Here is a 22,972-nt window from a genome sequence, read left to right as displayed (position 1 = left end):
GGTAGTATGATAGGGATGTTGTCCACAATGGTGTCACAAAAAAATTTCTATTTGTACATAAAGGGCAAAAGGTTACCCTTAAACCTTTGTCTCCAAGTGAGGTTTGTTAGGATCAAATAAAAATTGGAGTGAAAAGAGAACAAGAGAGAAAAGGAGAAAAACAAAATTGATGAAAAGAGAGAGAAGCATGAAAGGAGAGAAAAGAAAGAAAAAAGTGGAGATAAAAAAGAGTGAAACAGAAAAAAAAATGAAAATCAAGAAAGAAAATACAGAGCTTGTTCATGAGAGAAAAAGAGGTGAAGAGAGTGATACTAGCTAGGCAATCTATGTATTTACTAATGCCTCATGATTATTGTTTGTCTTATATTGCTAGTTCTTTGCCTATAGGTGTGGAAGAATTATTAAAGGAGTTTGGGGATGTCTTTCCCAAAGACACCCCTCATGGGTTACCTCCTTTGAGAGGGATAGAGTACCAAATTGATCTCATTCCAGGAGCGTCCTTACCAAGTAAGACAACATATAGAAGCAATCCAGAAAGGACAAAAGAGATCCAAAGGCAAATGGAGAACTTGATGGAAAAAAGGATGGGTGAGAGAGATCATGAGCCCATGTGTTATGCCCATCATCTTGGTTCCAAATAAGGATGAAACATATAGAACATGCATAGATTGTAGAGCCATCAACAACATCACTATAAGGTATAGACATCCTATCCCTAGACTTGATGACATGTTAGATGAGTTGCATGGTTCTAGTTATTTCTCCAAAATTTATTTGAAAAGTGGTTACCACCAAATTTGAATGAGAGAAAATGATGAGTGGAAAAATACTTTTAAAACTAAGTTTGGGTTATATGAGTGGATGGTGATGCCGTTTGGGCTAACCAATGCACCTAGCACTTTCATGAGACTTATGAATCATGTTTTACGACACTTCATTGGAAAATTTGTGGTTGTCTACTTTGATGATATTTTGATATATAACAAGACACTCGATGACCATCTAGAACATCTTTGAAGTGTTTTAGAAGTTAGGAAAGAAAGTTTGTATGCCAATAGGGACAAATGCACATTATGAACTAATCAAGTAGTGCTCCTAGGGTTTGTTGTGTAAAGGTGTGCAAGTTGATGAGGAAAAAGTAAAAGCTATTAGAGACTGGCTTACACCTAAAAATGTGAGGTTAGAAGTTTTCATGGGCTAGCTAGTTTCTATAGGCGATTTGTTAAAGATTTTAGCACACTGGCTTCTCCCTTAAATGAAATTATAAAGAAACATGTGGGGTTCAAGTGGAAAAGTGAACAAGAGGAAGCTTTTAATTGAAAGAAAAATTAACAAATGCACCTATTCTTGCTTTACCCAATTTTGCCAAATCATTTGAGATTGAATGTGATGCATCTAATGCCAGAATAAGGTCTATTTTGTTACAAGAGGGGCATCTCATTGCTTATTTCAATGAAAAATTAAAGGGTGCCAATTTGAACTACTCTACAAATGGCATAGAAATATATGCACTTATTAGAGCATTGCAAAATTGACAACATTATCTTTTACCTAAGGAATTTGAAATACACAGTGATCATGAATCCCTTAAGCATCTAAAGGGCCAAGGGAAACTCAATAAGCGACATGCCAAATGGAAAACTCAATAACCACATATGAAACATGATGTGCATAAATTTTGTGATAGGTTTTTAGTGTGTAAAAAGGCTAAATCAAAGGTCATGCATCATGGATTATATACTCTATTACCTATTCCTAACTCTCCTTGGATCAACATTTCTATGGATTTTGTGCTTGGTCTCTCAAGATCCAAGAAAGGACAGGGATTCTATTTTTTTTTATGGTTGATAAGTTCTCAAAAATGGCTCACTTCATACCCTACCATAAAACAGATGATGCTTGTGTGGTGGCAGATTTATTTTTTAGGGAAGTGGTGCATCTACATGGCTTGCCCAGAAGCATTGTATTAGATAGGGATTCTAAGTTCCTAAGTCACTTTTGGAGGACCTTGTGGAGCAAATTGGGCATGAAACTCCTTTTCTCTACCACTTGTCATCCTCAAATGGATGGACACACCAAGGTGGTAAATTGAACTTTATCTCAACTTCTAAGGTGCTTGGTAGGTAAGAATTTTGAAAACATGGGAGGAATGCCTACCCCATGCTGAATTTGCTTATAATAGGATAGTAAACTCTACTACTTCTTATTTGCCTTTTAAGGTAGATTATAGTTTCAATCCATTGTCTCCTCTTGATTTGTTACTTTTGCCTAACACTTTTGCTATGATTAATAAGGATGAGCTTTCTAAAGCTAACTTTGTTAAGAGTTTGCATGAGAAGGTGAAAGCACAAATTGAGAAAAAGGTTAAACAATATGCTAGATATGCCAATAAGGGCAAAAAAAAAATGGTTTTCAAATCGGGTGGTCTGGTTTGGATTCACTTGAGGAAGCATAGATTTCCTTCCAAAAGGAAATCTACACTTCAGAAAAAGGGAGATGGTCCTTTTAAAGTATTGGAGTGCATAAATGATAACACATATAAAATTGATTTACCACTTGACTATATGGTGTGAGCAACACTTTTAATGTTACTAACTTGGATCTTTGTGATGTAGGTACCTTTGACATCAATTCAAGGGAGAATTCTTCCCAAGAAAGAGGGTATGATAGAGGACTATCCAAGGAGGAAGAGTTTGACTTGGGTGGGCTCAACATGGATGGACCAATCACTAGAGCAAGGAGTAAGAGATTTCAAGAAGAACTTAATGGGGGACTAAATTCTCTCATAGAGGAAAGAGAAGAAGAAGTGATGCTCATTTATTTTAGCCAACTTTTAGAATAAAATTTATTTTCATCTTTAATTACATTTTTGGGTCTAATTTTAGACTTGTAATGGGTTGTTACTTTTTTATTGTTATTTTTAAGTCTTTTAATTATTAGATTAGTTATTGGGCCTTGGGTCTAATTTAGGATTATTTGTAAGAGTTATAAATAGTCTCCCAAAATACTTTGTTGTAGTTTTTATGAAATTTCATATTAGACGCAATTAAGAGAGTACCTTTCTTGGTTCTTGTGTGAAACCTTATGTTCTTATCAAAGAATTCTATTCTTTATGGGGAATCATCCTCAACTTATCAATCTCCCAAGATTATGGTGTTGTTATTTCCATCTCCTTCTCTAATTCCGCATTTTCCTTTTATCTTCCCCAATTTCATAGAGCCCCAAATTGGTTCCCCAGTTTGCTGAAGCTAAAAATTGGATCCACAAATCAGGGTTCCATCAGACAAATAGAATTTGAATAAAACGGTACATGTGCACTTCTGTTTTAGGTGATACTCAGTCCTTGAGACTAGATGCATGAATTTACCTTATGACAGCGTGTTATGCAAAAGAGTGGATGCTCGCTGAATATAGCATGTTGAGCGCTAGGTTGAAATGGAGCATACTCTTTATAATTGTGGACGATATTCCTTTAACACCTTTAACGTAATAATTTTGTCTACTTGTCAAAAACTCATTAGAATATCAATAATTTATACTTATGTTATACACCAAAATAAGATGGATGAGACACATAGGCGTCTAGACCTAACAATCTCGCCCTTTTTTATGATGACAAACAATATAAATTTTGATTAAAGAATAGAGTTACAAGAGAGAATGTAATGCAATTAAACTCCCCCTGAGTTCAAGCATGGCAAGAAAATGACATGTGTACATAAAAAAGTAGCAGAATGTAACATGTAAAAAAGAATATATATATATATATATATATATATATATATATATATATATATATACATATATATATGTGTGTGTGTGTGTGTGTGTGTGTTTATTTATGTGTGTGACTGTGTATGTGTGCATGTGTGTGTGTATGTGTTTGGGAATACTTCAAAACTATTTTTTTAAAAAATGCTTTTTATTACAATAAAAATTCCTATTTCTCCCTCTTTTGTCATAAGAAAAAAAGGGTTCAAAGATAGAAAAATTGAAGAACAACATTGTTAGTCTTGAGAGGGCAGTGGTAGTGGAGAGGATGGAGGTGGGGGTGGTATCAGACTTGAGGGTTATGGTGGAGGTTCGATAGAATCGGGTTGAGATACTGGTATAGGAGCAGAAGCAGGTGCAGGTGCAACAACAACTCCAAGCATTTTCAGTTGAGCTTGTTGGATGTTCAGTGAAAGGATGACACCAAGGTTGGAAAATTGCATTGTAATGACATTCTGCATAGACAGGCAGAACTAGTCATTATATTGACGTTGACATTCAGCAAAGGACTCCATGACTTATCCTATCATATCTTGAACCTGATCACAAATGATGGTGGTAGATTGAGCATAATTAAGAATGGTAGTGCCAGAACTAGTTGAGTAGACAATTAGGACATCATGGTCATCCTTATCTCGAGAAGTGGCTTCATTTGAAGTTATTGACTTTTTAGACACTAGATCCAAAATTAGTGGTTCAACTCCATCAGCCATAGCCGCATTGGACGCTTCACCGGTCTCGTTGGAATGGAGGGAAGCTGAAGAAAATGTTGGATGAAGGATTAGATGTCATCATTTCTTTTGAAGTAGACGCAAGTGTCATCAACATGATACTTCCTGGAAAGTTGTAACACTTGAACAACATTGCATGACACAGTAATATCACTTCCATCATTGCTAGAGGCGGAGGCTTTTTGGGAATTCATCCACATTATCTGACTCTAAAAGGTCCTCACATCATGAACATCTGAAGTTTGTATCAGTTGCTTCCCTTGAAATAGTGAGATCTAATTTCGGGGATGGTTCACAATCTCTACCTTCATTTGCCTTGAAGGCAATTGTTCCTTGCAATATAGCTCAAATCCCTTCTTCGTGGCAGCATCCCATACTGGTAAGCAAGGGTAAACCCCATCAACAACCATCTTGATGTTAGTTGCCCTAGTATGTAGACCAGGAGGATACGTCGTGGCTTGATCATGCAACTAGATTCGTTCATGTAACTTTCCAAGGGATGAGCGATCAACATTAAAAAGTTGGATTCTGTAGGATGCACTGGCAACAGTCTTGTAATAGGCTTCCATAGGTGAACCTTTTTTTTGAACTAAACCTTGGGAGGATTCACTCCTTGCGAAGAGTCCCTGCTTTGTTTGCTAAATAGTTCTTGAGAGATACTACTTTGGGAGATCTTTTGATATTTGTTCTTCTTTATACTATGCTAAGCTTGAAAGGGTATCACCTCAGTGGAAGGTCTGACTCGCTGTTGAATGCCATGTGCTAGCCAATGAGGAGGCATCTTGATGAAAGATGGTTGCACTAGACGAGTCCACATTGGAGGTAGCCAATGAACTTTGCTTCTGATGTTAGAGTTGTCAAGGCCTCAAATGGAGTGTGATGATAGTCATAGCGAGTCTAGGTGGGTACTTTAGCATACATGGTTTCCCTTACCATGGGTTCAAAGAAAATGGCTTCAGAGAAGGGGGTGATAGGTGTAGGATTACTATGAACGAAGGCCAGGGGGAATCTTTGAGCATTAGATAATGGATCCCTTAGAGCTTCCCTTCTGAACCTTTCCAAGTCTAAAGGAGAGGAAGGTGGATGGGGTTGAGTGATTGGTGTGGACTTGTGGAGGAGCATGATTGGAGTACTGTTAGTGAATTCACCATCTAATAAGAAGGAGGCTACATCTTCCTTGTTTTTAGTGAAGGAAACTGTCCATTCTTTTTCACCAATCTTTGGATTATCTTAGGTAGCCCTTATCATGACCCATCAAGGAATGTACAAAGGAAGAACAGTCACACATGGTTTAGCTACAAGTTGAGCCTTCTTGGCTTTCTTGGGAGCAGGTGCATCAAGAACAACAATTTTCTGCTTTTGAAGGGCCACTCGTACTAGTCCTTTATTATCATCATCATCAATTTCACTTAAGTCTTTCAACCTTTGGGCGAGTGGGTTTACTGTGAGTGGACACTCAGAAACGGACGCAACAGACTCATGCCTTCTCTTGGTCTTGTGTTCCTTGGCCAAAAGCTCTTTCTCTTCTTCATCCCTTTAAGACTATTTCCTGATTTTCTTTTTCTTTTGTTGTTCAGCCATGATCTTCTTGATTTTCTTTGCAATGCCAAAGTTGTCCAGATCAAGGTCTTCATCAGCAATGGAGTTGGCTAATCTCTTTTGTTTTCATTTATTGATGGTTGCTGCATCCACTTCTGGAGCCTCTTTTTGGGCTTTTTCCAAGGCCACCTTCATAGCCTTCAGGTTAGTTTTACTAAACTTTTGTTGTTTAGTGACTACTAAATCCTTAACTATTAAGGTATGCTTGGAGTCCTCGTCCATCTTGTTGAACACATGATAAAATCATTGATCCCAAAGAAGCATGTTGATGAGGGTTGCATAGTAGATGTCATCCAGACCACTTAGGCCCTTGTGGTTCCTCAGAATGTTCATATATATCATTTGTGAAATAGCACAAACTTGTGGAGGTCAAAGAGGGTTTTCTTGGAGTCGGCCTTAAAAAATACACTATTGTTCAGAATGTTGACCCAAATTTTCTCCTTCTCACACATTAAGTTGTAGATGATGGTCTTCTGATCACCAACCTTGTTAGCATTGTCTTTGTAAAGAGCTCTAGTGACGTGGTAGTCATAGCTGTTCTCCCAACCCTCTTTGTAAGTGTTTCCCTCGCCTAGTTACCCTGTTGCTTTAGTAACGGTGTTGCTGTATAGAACGACCTTTAGTCCCAAAACCTTGGAGGCTATGGTCTTCTTGTTGATGAACTCAACATGTCGCCAAAGGTCTTTATCAGTTCTTGATAGATGATTTGAGGTTAGTTAAAGAAATGTTTGGCACCAAAAAACAACAGGGCTTCATTCATCTTTAGACCCCCACTTTTTTGAGTTCTTGGATATCGAAAGGTGTTCTACGTGAATGAAAGGTTCATTGTCAATATGTATGGCAGTGATTTCCAGGGTTGGGATAGCTTCCATGATAGGGGTGTTTGCAGAGGCCATTTAAGAGGGAAGAATGCTAGGGTTCATAAAACTTAGAGGGAAGTTCAAGTGTTTGCAAGGAGAGTGTAATCTCAAGAGTTTCAACATAAGGGGTTTTTATAGTGGGCTTTTTGGCTTTTTCAAAAACAATCATTAAGCATACTTTTTGAAACTGACTCTGTATGAAGCGTTACAACGTTTCACTAAGGAAAACGTTGCATTTTATAAAATGCATGACATATTGTCCATTATTGAACACTGTGAGTATGTGGTAATGGCCAGTGGATGACATGTCCTTGGATGCACTAGTGGATTACATATGGATATTAAATTAATCATTAACAAAGGTCATTCCAAGTTTAATCCTTAACAGAATCAACCTTTCTTTAGTTAATAGTTTTGTAAAAATATTAGCAAGTTGTTCATCATTGGGTACAGACTGTAAACCCATTGTACCATTTAGAACATGATCTCTTATAAAATGATTTTTAATTTTTATATGCTTTGATCTGGAATGAAATGTTGGCTTTTTGGAAATACTTATAGTAGCTCTATTATCATAAACGATAGGGATTTTACTCTCATAAACACTAGTCTTCAAGTTGATTCTTTAGCCATAGAAGTTGGGTGCAATAACTTGCTGCTGACATGTATTTTGCTTCAACCATGGATAATGCATTTGATCCTTGCTTCTTGCATATCATTATGACTAAGTTGCCTCCTATCAAGTGACAACTTCCACTTGTACTTTTCCTTTCAACTTTATCACCAGCATAGTCCGCATTGCAATAGCTTGTGAGCCTGAAACTTTCTCTTCTTTTGAACAGAAGACCATGGTTAGAAGTCCCAATTAAATCTTTGAATACACGTTTAACTGAGGTTAAAAGAAATTCCCTTAGTTCCTTTTGGAATCTAGAACATAAACAAAAACTAAACATTATATCAAGCCTGGACGTAGTAAGGTAGAGCAGTAAGCCAATCATTGCTTTATAATGGTTCCCATCCACCTTCGTTGATTCCTCGTCTAGTCCAAGATGTGTAGTAGGATGCATAGGAGTTTTCATTTCTTTCGCATCACTCATGTTGAACTTCTTTTATATACTTGGTATGATGGATATATATGCCTTGTTGTGTTTGGTTTATTTGCAATCCTAGAAAGAACTTCAACTCACTCATCATGCTCATTTCGAACTCAGTCTATATTAACTTAGAAAAATATTCATAGAGCATTTTATTAGTGGCACCAAAGATGATGTCATCCATATATACTTGTATTAATATATATGAAATAGATTTGTGTCAACCTTTCCTCATTCAAAACATTTTCTAAAAGAAATGAACTTAGTTTTTCATACCAAGCTCTAGGAGTTTGTTTAAGTCCATATAATGCCTTGTTGAGTTTAAAACATGTTGAGGAAGAGTTTCACTTTCAAATCCAAAAGGTTGTTCAACATAAACTTCCTATTGGATTAAGCCATTTACAAATACACTTTTTACATCCATTTGATGCAATTTCATATTACTATAGGCCACAAATAAAAGTAAGATGTGTATTGCTTCTAAACGTGCAACAGGTGCAAAGGTTTCTGTGTAGTCTATACCTTCCTATTGTGAGTAACCTTTATCAACTAAGCTTGCCTTGTTTCTCACAACCTTACCATCTTCGTCCAGCTTGTTGTGAAATACCCATTTTGCTCCATTTTCCTTCTTTCCTTGTGGTATTTAGATGAGATTCCAGACATCATTCTTTTGAAACTGGTCAAGCTCTTCTTGCATCGCTTTCACCCAGTTGTCATCTTGCATTGCCTCGTCAATGTGTTTAGGCTCTATCTTAGAGATCAGTGCAGTGTATCCTTGTGTTTCTAATGACAATCTAGCTTGAACATGATCTATTGGATAACTTATGATTTGACTCTGTGGATGGTTTTGAGCTTCTTGTTGAGTGGACGCGAGTATTTCTATTTTCTTTCTGGATGAGATAGTAATTGTTGTGCTATCATCCAACTGTAAATCTGCAATGGACTTATTTAGCTATGATATATCTTTATCAGGCTTATCTTCATTAAATCTTATATGGATAACTTCTTCAACAAATAAGGTTCTAGAGTTGTACATTCTGAGTGCCTTTGAAGTTTCAGAATATCTAAGAAATATCCCACAGTAACTTTTTGAGTCAAATTTCCCCAAACTATCCGTTGTGTTAAGTATGAAACACTTGCACCTAAAAGGATGAAAATATGATATATTGGGTTTTCATCCATTCCATAATTCATAAAGAGTCTTTTTCAATATGGGTCTTATATAAATTATGTTCTGAATATAGCATGCAATATTCACTGCTTTAGCCCATAAGTGTTTAGGGGTTGAGTTATCATTTAGCGTGGTTCTAGCTATCTCTTGGAGAGATATATTCTTTCTTTTAGCCACTCCATTTTGTTGTGGAATTCTTAGTGTTGAGAAATTGTAAAGAATTCCATTTTCCTAACAGAACAGTTGGAACCTTTCATTTTCAAACTCACCCTCATGGTCACTTCTAATTCAAGTAATGCATATATACCTTTTGTTCGTTTTGAACTCATTTACAGAATTTAAAGAAGACATCAAAAGACTCAGCCTTATTGTTTAGGAATATAACCCATGTCCATCCAGAGTAGTCATCCACTATGACAAATCCATACCTCTTACCACTGGTGGATGAAGTTCTGGTAGGACCAAACAAATCAAGATGTAATAGCTGGAGAGGTCTAGAGGTGGAAACTATGTTTTTACTGGTAAAAAAGTCTTTAATTTGTTTTACCTTTTGACACACTAGACGACACACTCACCTTGTTGAAGGATACACTATATCCGATGTCACATAATTGACTTATGCTCAGTAGGTTATGATTAAGACCTTCGACAAAAAAAATCTTATCAATATAATGATAGAGATTAATACTAATCTTACCCATGCCAGTTATTCTGCCTTTTTATTTCCTCCAAAAGTGATTATTCCACCACGATAGGGAGTCAGACATTGGAACATAGACTTTTCTCTCCTCACGTGTCGTGAGCAGCCAAATCCTGCTATCAAGGATATTTGTAACATGAAAAATTCTTTTCTTAGGTATCCAAATCTCTTTGGGTCCTTTCGTGTAAGTCATGAAGGGGTTGAGTGAACCCATCTTAGGACAATCCTCGCATCTAGACGTCATATGTCCAATTTTTCTACAGAGATAGCATACAATTTTATCTTCATCATGAACATATGCCTTCCTCTTATATTCATTTCCAAATTTGTCAATAGAACTTCTACAATATCCTAACAACTTGTTAAGATTGTTTATTCCATTGACAAACTTGGATAATGTAGTCTTTAAGGTTATTATTTCCTCATGAAGTTTTACAGCATCTTGAGGTTGACCTTTAAGTTCTTGATGCTTCAAAAACCCATCTTTCATAAAACTTGTAGATTTCTTGTATTATTCACATTCCACCCAAAGATTGTGTTTACTCACTTTGAGTTCATCATAATCTTTGTGCGCTGGTGCACACTCTATCCAAAGATAATATCTTTCTTCTTTTTTATGATTGTGAAGTGCATTAAGCTCCTTCAAATCCTTTTGAAGATATTTTAGTTTGTTTTCCAACTCCTGAAATTCTTAAGAAGGGTAGCTTTTTCGCTTGCATTTGTCTCTATCTCAATGCATAACTTGGACTCTTTTTATTTAAGAGTTTCACAAGCTTTACATTCTTGAGCAAACTCATCCAATGAACCATCTACTTTATCCTAAAGGGCTTTCTCAAGCTTTAAGTGGTCTTTGGATAGACTTTTGAAATATCTTCATAGGTTTTATAAGTTTTTGAGAGAATGGGTGAGTTAGATAAAAGTTCATGATAGGCTTTTAAAAGACATGGGGTCATCAAAATTTACCTGGTCGTCCTAGTCTGATTTGGATCCTTCAGAAGCTAAGTCTGCCATTAGGCATATGTTTCCTTCTTTATCATCTTCATCAGATGAGGTGTCGTCTAGATCTCCCCACATTCTCATATGCCCCTTCTTTTCTTTAGTATTAAAGAATTTTTTTTATCTTGACTTTTCTCCAGATCTGGACATTCTGACTTGAAGTGTCCAAGATTTTTGCACTCATAGCAAACTATGGAACTTTTGTCTTTGTCCTCCTTGTCCTAGGTCATTCTTCTTGAAGAGCTTCTCCATTTAAACCCACTTATGTTTCTCTGTATCTTGTGAATTTTGCGATAGATGAAGGTGAGATTATCCTCATTTGAGTCTTCTTCAGATCCATCGTTAAATGAGTCGTTGACCTTAAGCGCTTTGGAGGAGCTTCTCCGTACTTGTTCTCTGGATTATGGTTCTTTCTTTTTCTTCTGACTACCGAGAGTAAGAGATTTTTCTCTTTCAAGACCCTCATCTTGTTGGAGCTCTTGTTCATGAACCTTAGGGGTACCAATAAGTTCCTCATGAGACATTGACTCAAGATTCTTTAATGCTCTTAGCGTTGTTACTTGTGCTCTCCATTTCCTAGGTAGACTTCTTAGAATTTTGTTAGTGTGGTCATAATTATCATAAGTTCTACCTAAGGATCTTAGTTCGTTAAGAATGGTTTGTAAACATCTTAATATACATTGTATGTCTTTGTTTTCTTCAAAAGAGAGAAGTTCATAGTCACGGGTAAGGAGACTAAGTTTGTTCCCCTTTACCTTTCAGGTGCCCTCATATGTTATAGCTAAGGTGTCCCACATTTGTTTGGCACTCCTAAAGTCGTGTACCTTTGTGTACTCTTCTTCTGAAATAGCACACAACATCATGTTCCTGGCCTTGGAATTTAGCAAAAATTTGAGCTTTTGCTACTCTATCCACTGACTTTTGGGGATCTTGTTCAACTGGTCATTGCATGGTATGTAATCTTCTTTTTCCACCATATCCCATACATCTATATGAATGGATTCAAAATAGCCTATCATATGCTCCTTCAAGTAGTCGTATTATCCATTTGAATAGAGGTGGTTTGTTGGCAACAAATCTTTCTTCCATATCTTTGATATATATAGGAACTTTTCCTTAGTATTGTCATATACTCAACCCTTAAGGCCAAGCTCTGATACCAACTAAAACTGCAAGAAACACATTATAAGGGGAGAGGTTGAATAGTGTGTATCAAAGATAAAAACTTTTTGCAATAACAAGAATAGTATGTATAATATAGAGATAAGCATTGGTTGTCCGCTGAGAGTCAACAAACTATGTGGTGAAGAACAAAGTAGTCGTCCAGTGACAAATAAGAGGTTCTTAAAATTGTTTTTCAAATAGGCACTTGGTGTAAAGTGATGTTAGAAAATGTAATAAGAATACTCAACAAAATAAATGGAGACAACGCCATGTTCTTTTTGACCTTTGTGAAAGCGCCATGTGCTTTTTCAAAGGGCTGTTTTCTCACATATAGAAATTGTTCGACATGTCAAGCTATAAATGACGAGGATTTATATAAAGTAGAGATAGCGCCATGTGCTTTTTGACCTTTGTGAAAGCAACCTTTCGGGGGATATTCCTTGGAGATTTTCTAGTCTTCTCTATGTGGTCTTTTTTTTTAATTCAAATGTTAGTTATTCAAATGTAATAGAGGCAAATGAAATTTGAATGAAATAGTACATGTGCATTTCCCTTTTTTTCAATTTGTTTTGGTTTTTAAACTCGATCTAGAAATTCTCAGGTAGAAATCCAAATCTTATTTTAAGTCAAAATTTCACACATTTCAATTTTACAAAAATAAAAAATCAAAAACAAAATTCAAATATTTTAAATTTTATAAAAATAAAAAACATATCTTAGCATAGTAACAATTTCAGTTTTCCAGGGAATGAATACCTTGAGGTATCCATTTTGTTGTAAAAAATGTTCTTGGGGAACATGCATCCATAATCAAATGGTGTGACCTGTAAATTTGACCCAAAATGCAAGAAGACTAGATATATTTTCGTTACATTAGTTATTTTCTTAATTGATACAATAAATGTAAATGCAATATTTTATTTCTTTACATGTATTAATTAGGTTTAAATATAATATATATTGTGTATATAAAACATGGTACATACCACTGCTAATTTTTTTTACAACTATCATATAAAAATTGATGTCGTAAGTAAAACAATGATATTTGTATAAATAATTATTTCTTTTAAAGACGGTTTTCTTAAAAATTGTCTTTAAAAATACTTTACGACATCGATTTTTAAAGAATCGACGTTAAAAATAAGATTTTAAAAATCATCTTCGAAAAAATGTGTTTTTCCACTCTCTAAGGTGACACGTTTTAATTGTGTTTTTCCACTACGATTTGAATTTAAATTGTAATTGATCCAAATCCTTGTATATTTTCTCCTTTTTTATTTGTGATTCTGTTTTGATATTTTGTTCTCAATAATAATGGAGAGATGATAGAGAGAATCATGTATTTATTCATTGTCTCATATCAATGAAAGCTATCAAATACCATTTTCTTAATATGGTATGAGAGCCAACTCCAATTGCCTATCTTCTTTAGGAATTGGAGATTAGCTTCTGAGTACGAAAAGGGAGAATAAGTCAAATAAATCAGATTTTGCTCTACATATGTAAGATATGTCTTTAATCTTTACACCTGAGCATCTTGATGGTACAAGTTATCCAAAATGGCACCCAAAAGGAAAAAAGGTGGAGTCTCCCAAGGAAAACTCCACCACTGCTACTGGATTTGTTGCTAAGTCAAGTACTTTTCAACCAATTTGTGGTTTTTCTGTTGTTACTAAGGGTAGTGATTGGATAATTGATACATGTGCAACAAACCATATGACTTGTGATAGAAATATGTTTACACAATTTTGCTCTAATAGTTATATTTTAGTCATTATAAACGCTAATGGTGTTTCTTCCCCAATTATGGGTAGTGGTACAATATTCATTTCTATCTTGTTATCCATTTCTAATGTGCATTTTGTTCCTTATCTCAATTGCAATCTTCTCTCTGTTAGTCAATCAACCAAGTCTCATAATTGTGTTTTCTTGTTCTTTCCCACATATTGTACTCTACAGAATATACATACAAAGGAGAAGATTGGCAATGGTAAAAGAAGTGAAGGATTATACTATCTTGAAGGTAATTCTCAATATACCAAAGCAAAAGCACTAACTCACTCTATAAGTGATGAAACACAAACTAAGAATAAACGAGATATTTGGAAATGGCATAAGCGATTAGGACATCCCTCTTTTAGCTACCTTAAGAGATTAATTCCTTCATTGTTTAAATATTGTAACACATCTGATTTTAAATGTGAAACTTGTGTAATGGAAAAAGGTCATCACACTACTTTTCCTATAAATAAGAATAGAGCTAATGCTCATTTCTCTATTATTCACTCTGATGTTTGGAGACCTGCCCCTCTTCCCACACATAATGGAATGTGATGGTTTGTGACATTTGTGGATGACTGTACAAGAATGACTTGGTTATACCTTCTTAAACACAAAAATGATGTGTGTAATGTTTTTCAAGTTTTTCACAAAATGATAAGCACACAATTTAATACTCCAATAAAGATAGACAGGCCTGATAATGGTGGGGAATACTACAAAAATGAGTTAAAAAAATTTATGAAATCTATTGGTATTCTTCATCAAACATCATGTCTTGATTCCCCTCAGCAAAATGAAGTAGCCAGGAGGAAAAATAGACATCTTTTGGAGGTTACTAGATCACTATTGATTGGAGGTAATATTCCTTCTTACTTATGGGGTGAAACTTTAGGCTCTGCAGTTTATCTTATTAATAGAGTTCCCTCGAGTGTGTTAAATTTTAAGAGACCTCTTGATGCCCTTTCTCATCATTTCATCCTTAACTTTTGTCAATCACTTACCACCCCATATTTTTTGTTGTATCATATATATGCATTTGCATCCTCACCAACGAACAAAATTAGAATCTAGACCAATGAAATGTGTTTTTGTGGGATACAACACCACTCAAAAAGGATATAAGGCCTATCATCCATCTACAAAAAGATTTTTTGCATCAATGGATGTTATATTTCATGAGCATAAAATGTTTTTTCCCTTGAAAACATTTCATTCTTCACCTCAAAGGGGGTGTGATTTGGAGGTGCAGAATCATGATAGACTTGACCAAAGATATCAGGTTATTTGATGTTATGCCAACAACAACAGAGGATGGAATTCAATATAATGGAGATGAGAACATGGAAGATCAAATTCAAAATAATGCAAATGAGAATATGGTCAAATATGATAGTATAATCTCTTCTTCAACCTCAAATTCATTGTTGATCCAACCCGAAAATAATTTTGTAGAGGTATCACCTGAAACTCTTACTCCTTTTCATTTTGTTGCTAATACACAAAACTATATTTCCACTGATATACAATGCAATGTATCTTCTACCCCAAATTTTGACCCTATAGTGAGCCCTTACACTCTTCCACCTCGTACTAATAGAAGACAACCCCAAGTTAAATATGAACCCATTCTTAATTGTAAGGTCAAATACTCCATAAACAATTACGTGTCATATGAAAATTTGTCCAAATCATATGTCAATTTTGTATCTCAATTATCTACTGTCTTTACTCCTAGTAGTTTGCAGGAAGCTCTAGCAGATTCTAGGTGGATCCAGGCAATGAAAACAGAAATGGAAGCATTGGAGAAAAATGCTACTTGGGAACTTGTAGCCTTACCTGATGGAAAAAGTACAGTTGGTTGTAGATGGGTGTTTACTGTTAAACATAAAGCTGATGGAAGTGTAGAGAGATATAAAGCATGGCTAGTTGCAAAGGGTTACACTCAATCCTTTAGGGTTGATTACCAAGAAACCTTTGCACCGGTTGCAAAGCTCAATACAATGAGGGTGTTATTATCACTAGCAACAAATCAAGATTGGCCACTTCTTCAATTCGATGTAAAAAATGCCTTTTTACATGGAGATTTAATGGAAGAAATTTATATGGATCCTTCTTCTGGTATACCAAAGTCCTCAAATATTCTTTTGGTGTGTAAGCTTAAAAATGCCTTATATGGATTGAAACAATCACCAAGAGCTTGGTTTGGAAGATTTACAAAGTCTATGAAGTTTTTCAGTTACACACAAAGTAATTCGGATCACACCTTGTTTCTCAAGCATAATCAAAGTAAAATCACTGCATTGATAATATATGTTGATGATATGATTGTGACCAGAAATGATCCTGATGAAATTTTAAGCTTACAGAGACATTGGGCTTCTGAATTTGACATGAAATAGCTTGGAGATCTCAAATATTTTTTAGGGATCGAAGTTGAGGAGTCCAAGCATGGTATCTTCCTTTCTCAAAGAAAGTATGTTTTAGACTTGTTAGTTGAAACAAGAATGCTTGGGTGTAAATCAATTGATACTCCCATAGAACAAAACCACAAGAATTGTGCTGATGCAACCAGTGCAAGTAGAGGAACATATCAAAGACTAGTGGGAAAGCTAATTCACTTGTCTCATACTAGATCAGATATAGCATATGTAGTCAATGTCGTGAGCCAATTTATGCATGACCTAAAAAAACCGCATATGGATGTTGTTAAACAAATATTAAGGTACTTAAAATCTGCACCAGAAAAAGGTTTGTTATTCTCAAATCATGGTCACCTCAAAGTTAAGGGTTATACTGATGCTGATTGGGCTAGATCAGTAGATGACAGAAGGTCTACTGCTGGCTACTTCACTTTTGTGGGAGGAAATCTTGTAACTTGGAGAAGTAAAAAGCAACAAGTAGTTTCTAGATCAAGTGCTAAAGCGGAGTTTAGAGGGATGCTAGTTGGAATACATGAACTGTGATGGATTAGAAGTGTCTTCAAGGATATTGGTTATGAACAAAAGGACACAATAAATTTTTAGTGTGATAATAAATCAGCCATAGAGATTGCTAACTACCCCATCCAACATGATCATACAAAACATGTGGAAATTGACAGTCATTTCATCAAAGAGAATATTAAAGATGGTGTTATTGCCTTTCCTTTTGTAAAATCAGAACAACAACTTGTTGATATGTTGACCAAGGCAGTAGCATTCAAGACCCTTAGTAGTTCTCTTGAAAAGTTTGAAATGTGTGACATTCATACACCAACTAGAAAGAGGGGGTGTTAGAATCCATTAATTGTAGGGATTAGCTATGATTTGAATTTAAATTGTCATTGATCCAAATCCCTATATATTTTCTCCTTTTTTATTTGTGATTCTGTTTTGATATTTTGTCCTCAATAATCATGGAGAGATGGTAGAGAGGATTATGTATTTATTCACTGTCTCATATCAATGAGAACAACCAGATACCATTTTCTTAATAATTAGGATTTATACCAACACACCAATAAATAATACTTGTGTTCTCTCTCTCCCTTTGTCTCCACCATATCCTTCCCTCTGTCTTCTCCAAGCGCTACGTCACAATGTCCCCCAACAAGGCCTCCATCGTCGCCCCCCAGATTGAGGATGAGGCCTTCTTTGTTGTCGATAAATCCACCGCCTCCAACAATGACGGGATCGTGATTGTGTGTGTGTCATTGTTCTCACTTTAGTTTCAGCACCATAGAGATTTATGTGTGCTTTCTCAACCTTCAAATCTAGAATCATCGATGAACAACTTCACGGTGAAGTACATCCCCTTGAACGTCGGCTTTGACTCGCCGGAATCCTACTAGCTAGACGAAATTGTGTACCGAAGTCATTCCGACTGGCTTCTTAATGTGCAGCACGACATGGAGGTCTTAGGGAGTTTCGACTTACACATGGGGAAGATGACATGGATGTACGGGTCCAACGTGTGGAACAAGAAGGTATGGGTCCTACCTGAAATTGACCTAGACTACATCGTTTCCACCTTCGAAGGAAACTCAAACCTCTTCTGGGCGGAATTATTCGAGAAACTATTATGGGAATGAATAATTTTTGGGTAAAGCACTACAGAATCAGCCACATCGAAAACTTTAAGGATCTCGACACTATTTGTCCTACCACACCATCTCTAGTCAGGCTAAGCCCCATCACCCTTGTTTGCCACCTTGATGTGGTTGTCTGCCTCCCTTTGCCTATGTTCTGCTTTTGCATTGTTTGATGTGATTTGGCATGTTCTTTGTAGTACCATCATGAGATTTGAGTTATTTTCTGTCGGCTTAGGCTATTTTTTGAGATTTCTATTGTGGTTATCTCTAGTTTTTTGTGCATTGGGCTTTGTTTGGTCTTCTAGTTGTGGTTATGGTGTGTTAGTCATCTTTGCCATTCCCACTAATGAATCATACTAGCATGCAACAACAACTTTTCCCATTAATGATGAAGTTTCCTTTTAAGCTACAATTTATGGGAACCACTTCATAATTATGTTATTTTCTATTTTGTAGAATATTTTTTTGTAATAAGGTAAAAGCTTAGTAAGCTTAGCTTGGGGGCCTGGTGGAAGATCTAGTAAATATTTCATAATGTCATGTTGTATCTCAGAATCATTTTGAGTATCTTAGATGCTCTTGACACTAAGATTCAAAATTTTTAATTGTTTGGTTGTTATCTGTTAGTCGCCTTATACAACTAATTTTTTGTATAGAAATCATTTTCCAAAACTTGTATAGTTCCCCAATTTATGGTTATTTTGGAATAATCTTGTTTTATGGTTAAGTTCGTCCCCAGAACATTTCCATTGGATTTAATGATGAAATCTATGCATTTTCAGGTGAAAAAGAGGCTAAGTTTTGAAGTGCAAAAAGTGGCAGTTGGGCTAAGCGCGCATCCACCGCTAAGCGCAGCTTCAACGCGCTTAGCACGAAGGAGAATCTGGCAAAGCATCAGCATCAAGGCCGCACACTAAGCGCAGCAGGTGTCTTCAGCCAAGCTCAGCGCAAGACTGGCGCTAAGCTCAAACCCACTTACTCGCGCTAAGCGCGAGGGTGGCGCTACGCACAACATCGCAATTTCAAAGCCTATTTAAAGCTTGTTCTGTGCAGAATTAAGGTATACACTTTGGACATTCTTTTTGCTCAGACTTGTGCACACTATTCCAGAGTGCCTATTTCGGGAAAAGAGCCCTAAAAGCAGCTTATGCATTGAAGCCTAGGTTTTGTAAATTGAGAGAAATTAGTGAGTTGGAGAGTGAGTGTGAGATGCTGAGAAGAGGAGGAGGAATCCCCCTTCTTGTGTAAGGAACTATCATTCTCTGTTTTTAATCTCATTTATTGTTAGGGTTTCTTTGTAATGGCTGGCTAAACACCCTAGTTGGGGATTTCTAATGAATAACTGATGTAAATACTTAATATCTAATTGATTATGTTTTCTGTGTTCAATGCTTCCTTCAATGCTTAATGTTTGTCTGCTTTTGATCTGATCATCCATTTGTGTGCATAGTTAGGTGACTTTAGCATTGGAAAATGTACTATTTGCCTTAGAACTTGATTGAAGCAGGATCGAAACTTAGTCTTACAAGAGGGATTTGCGGATTAAGTTTTGGTTTGAATTATGTTGTTACAATAATGTTGTTTAGTCTAGGTCTAGTCTTACAAGAGGTATCTACGGATGAAGATTAGGCTAAATTAGGCTAAACTTTCGTAAGTTGCTTGAGCTGAGTCTAGTCTTACAAGAGGGATCTACAGACGAAACTCAGTTTAAGTTAGTCTAAACCTAAGAGGGTCGTCTAAATTGGGCCTAGTCCAACAAAAGGGATCTGAGGACGAAGCTTGGATTGATTCGTTCTAACGAGGGATCAAGGTTTAGTAATTTAGGCTACAACATAGAACACAAGAGCATGATTGATTAGAGAAATATATTTATATGCATCAGCTTGTTTGTTAGAAAGACCCAACATTTCTACCTACTGCTGTAACTTTTACTTACCTTGCATTCTATAGTTTTTGGCATAAAGGTTTTGTTTAAATTCTATTTAAAATTATCAATCATACATGTTCTTTCAACAATGCTTCATTTCTGAACTTAACTCAGGCTAACATTAGTTCCCTATGTTTGATACTTGGATTCATCCGTTTTAATTTTTAAATACTTGACGATCCGGTGCGCTTTCTGGTAAACCCCCATTGAAATTATCTTGAAACATAATAGAGCAAAAAGTAACTGCAATGGGGAGTCAACAAAATATTTATGTTAAGAGGAATGTGCACTAGTGGAACTTGATTGATATTTGGTATTGTTAGAATTATGTTTTTCTTTTTATTGGTTTGGGTGCCTTCTGAATTACATCTCATTCAGTTTTGATGTATTAACATAGTGGGTGGCTATGTGTGTTATGGTCAATCATAATTTCCCTTTGCATATTATGCACATGTCTTTTCCAACATTGGTTTTAATATTGTTTCCATTTTGCAATAGGTGGTGAGTGAGCACACTAGAACTACTATAACATGTTTGAATTTATTGTTTTTTATCTTCATTTGGTCTAGTTGAATAGGTGGTGAGTGAGCACACTAGAACTACTACAAGCTATTACTAAGATTGTTCTATTTTACTGTGGCTTTTCTCTCTCTCTCTCTTGCTTTGTTGGTGGGTGATGGCTTTGGTATTACTTCAGGTTGGGGATCCAAATAATAAGGCAACATCTAATGTTGACTTTCACTTGTCCAACCTTTTGTTTAACCACTGTTATGAATTTGGGTCAGCTCAAGGTGATTATCCTAGAGTTTAAGGCCTAGGAACCTCTTAAGAAAAAGGTGAAGGAAGGAAAGACTTGCATTATTTTTCTGCTTGATTTTCATTACATGATTCATTCATATATAAGCACCAAAATATGAAAAGTTGTTAACTAAATTCTAACAAATTGTACTAACAGAGTTTAGCAAATAACAGAAAGAAACATATACAATAGACAACATATGCTCTTTTGGCCAATTAAGTTCTGTCAGCTCAGCACTCCTGGTCAGAATTGGTTATATGAAATCTTTCAAATAATGAGGTTTGATGATTCTCCTTTTGGGTCTCTGATTTGTGCTTGTGTCCCTTGTGTCTGCTTGCTGCATCTCTGTTTCAGTGTTAATTGCTTGTTGTGCCTAGTGTTGTTGCTTTCTTCCTTTCATAACATCCCTTGGCCTATCAAAAATACCTTGTCCTCAAGGTGTTGTGACCTCAAATCCAAACCTCAAAACAACTTGGTGACACAGTTCAAAAACAAAAAAATTGCTAAAGCACAAGGTGGGTTTAGAAAAAAAAATAACACATGAGTGCAATTTGGGCCTTGGTGATTTGGGCTTGCTGTGGGAAAGATGTAGGTGTAGAAAAAAAGAAACGTGAGTTTTGCAGTAACACAAAGGTCATGCACAAGAGATAGGGGGTTCGAAACCCTTGTTTCAACTTCATGGTGGTCGTGTGTGGTAACACTATGATCAAGCACATTGCGAAGGGAAACGACAATGATAGCTAGGGTGGTGGAAGAAGACATGCAGTGGTTGTGTGTGCCGACATCGATTTCGACTCCATCAGCTGCAAGTGACGCCACTGTGGAATGACGACACCACGGTCATTCATGTACCAGAGGACTACAGAATCCAATCGAACCCTATTTCTACCCATGTCCTCTAGGATCCCAAGGACTGTTCTAGCTAAGCTCACCTGGTTCCGCAGCCTTCCCTAGATATGCTTCTGCAATTTCCTTCATCTTGGTGACAACAAAGGCATTAATGTGGCTAGGGAAATATTGTTGCCCATTGGCCACCACCCACACATCACCATTTGGAGCCTTATCAATGTTGAATGGAACTATTTTCATCTCCTTTTGTGTTTGAGCATCATCAAAGCGCCTACCAATCAGCCACTTGGTATCAAGGAGAGTGTTGGGTGGGTTAGGGACAACTTGAGGCTTGGATGGGGTACCTGCAAGCAGCTCCATCACACAAAAAAGACAAGTTCCTCTACAGCATGATGAGGGACTTTCTCGTTGGCGACACCTCCATATTTGATGTTTGGCTGAGGAACCATGCCGATGGCGGTTTTCTCGGATGAGGAGGTCGAAGAAGGTTTTAGCACATTGGAAAACTGATATTAGATTTCAAGAAGGGTCAGCCTCTGAAGAATTCATCTAGTTTGGTAGACATGGAGTTTTGAGTAACGATGAAGTGGAGTTGGTCAAAGGTGAGTTCCGTAATGGAAGTTTCGATGCGGTCCATAGTCGACATGGAAGAAGCGAAGGCAGCCATTGATGCTCTCAATGAAAGCACCAAATTGTTATGAGCTGGGGTCAGCTCAAGGTGATTATCCTAGAGTTCAAGGCCTAGGAACCTCCTAAGAAAAAGGTGAAAGAAGGAAAAACTTGTATTATTTTTCTGCTTGATTTCCATTACATGATTCATTCATATATAAGCACCAAAATATGGAAAGTTGTTAACTAAATTCTAACAAATTGTACTAACAGCACTACCATAATTTAGCAAATAATAGAAAGAAACATATATGGCAGACAACATATGTTCCTTTGGCCAATTAAGTTTTGTCAGCTCAACACTCCTGGTCAAAATTGACTATACGAAATCTTTCAAATGCTGAGGTTTGATGATTCTCCTTTTGGGCTTCTGTTTTTTGCTTGTGTCCTTTGTGTCTGCTTATTGCATCTCTGTTTCAATGTTAATTGCTTGTTGTGCCTATTGTTGTTGCTCTTTTCCTTTCATAACAACCACCCAAACATGAAGGTATGAACATTTATTAACCTTTTTACTTTTAGTTCTACAAGTATCTATAATTGATTTTTGAACCAATATTTGAAGTTTATCTATGAATTGATAGATTGATATATACTTGAAGGAACATTACAAGTTGAAAAGCTATCGTGTCTGCTATGATTTCTTTCTTTCTTTCTGTTGAGATGTCTGTTATGATTTCATTTTCCTTCTTTTTAGGAGATATGACTATGTCTAATTTGGGGTTCCTTTGTATTTGGCAATTACATTACATACATACTACATTCTTGACATTAAGGCTCTTATTTACCTC

Source organism: Glycine soja, chromosome 11 (genome assembly GCF_004193775.1).
Source record: "Glycine soja cultivar W05 chromosome 11, ASM419377v2, whole genome shotgun sequence".
NCBI classification, from domain to species: Eukaryota; Viridiplantae; Streptophyta; class Magnoliopsida; order Fabales; family Fabaceae; genus Glycine; species Glycine soja.
Note: the sequence above shows the minus strand (reverse complement) of the source record.